Raw genomic sequence first — 1,542 nt, forward strand, 5'->3', positions numbered from 1 at the left:
TTTTTGAAATACCAAAAATCGGGAGTTCGTTGTGGTGCCGTCTCCTGGATTTGTATCCTCCAACGGAAAACAGGCGACACCGCTCAAAACCGGTCCGCCGGAACGCCGCCGCCCGCTCCTTTCCTCCTCGCTTTGGGTCGCCATGGCAACAGCAGGGGGTGGTGAAAGAAAGTCGACTCTCAGGTCTCCGCGATTTTTGACGTCAAGGCACCGGCGCCGATCGCGCGGGAACTTCGAATTCGGCATTTGGAAATTGTTTTTTTACTTCACAAATACTGAATTCCCAAATTTCAAATTTTGAGGGTAGCGTCCCGGCATCGTTTTCAATCGTTTCGGATAATAAAAAAAAATATGATTTTGATGTGTCAGTGCCCCTTTAAGGATACTCACACGCAACGCCTTTGGCCAAGAAACTCCTTTGTTGCGGTGTAATTTCAAGGACAAAAGCGATCATTTTCATTCAATCTCTCCTTTGCAAAATTTGATGACGTAAAGTGGGGATCGCAGTACACCGATATTGGAATGCGGTTCATAGATTGGACCCTAGCATTGCGTGGGCACTCGACTTGGGCTCGTGATAATTGCTAGCTCGAGAAGCATTCGGGTAGTGACCCGTGTCCAATCGCTGCAACGACGACAACAGCCGAGCCATAACAATTTCTAAAACTCAGCGCGTGTCCTGCGCTTTGCCAACCCCAGCGAGTGGCTGTGATCAACACTGGCGGCATATAATCGTCTCCAGATCACGTGGCCGCTTGTTTTGGCTGCGAGTAAATAATTGGGTTGTGTGTGTGTTTATACAGCCTAGAACCTGGTCTGCCTCACAGGGGCGACGAGTCTCCCAGCTGTAGATGAGAAATTTAGCCAGTGCGGTACAATTGCTAGCATGGGGTCTTTAACGTGCAACGTGCACGCAGTAGTGATACGCGACCGCACGCCGGTACGATGCTCATCCAGATCGAAACGGGCAGGGGTGGGGCTTGAACCCAGGATCCCTGGGTTCTGCAGCGCGAGCTTTCGCTCCACGTGCTCCGAGCTGGTGTGCGCTAGACCACTCGGCCACCGATCCCCCTGGGGTGCTATTCTGGTCACAAACGGTCACGTTCGTGTTTCTCGAAAACTCCTCCCCCCTACGAACCGCGCGCTCCTATTGGCCACAGCCCGCGTGATAATTCCACGCGGTTCCCATGGGAACGTTCGCGAAACACGAAAGCAACCGTTTGCCGTAACTGTCGCTCTTCGAGTTCGGACCGTGACGACAAAGTGACGTATGACCACGTCCGACCTACGTAGCACATAGCGGAAGTCGAGTCACTAGATTAACTGCGGTATTACTCGACACACCCTACTCTCTGTTTCACTATGAGTGCGAGCTAGTGCGGGTGTAGGAGCTACAAGAACGTGCTCCGGGCTTTCAACGTCCCTGTCGAGCAGGCGCGCATGCGCAGTGGAAGCCAACGTTCGTGCAAGATCGTTCGGGGTGATGCGCTCGTGCTTTTAACCTCTCTTTCTATTGCACGAAGGGGAACAAGCTTTGGGCAG

Source organism: Ixodes scapularis, unplaced genomic scaffold (assembly GCF_016920785.2).
Source record: "Ixodes scapularis isolate PalLabHiFi unplaced genomic scaffold, ASM1692078v2 PGA_scaffold0__279_contigs__length_252992795, whole genome shotgun sequence".
Classification (NCBI taxonomy): domain Eukaryota; kingdom Metazoa; phylum Arthropoda; class Arachnida; order Ixodida; family Ixodidae; genus Ixodes; species Ixodes scapularis.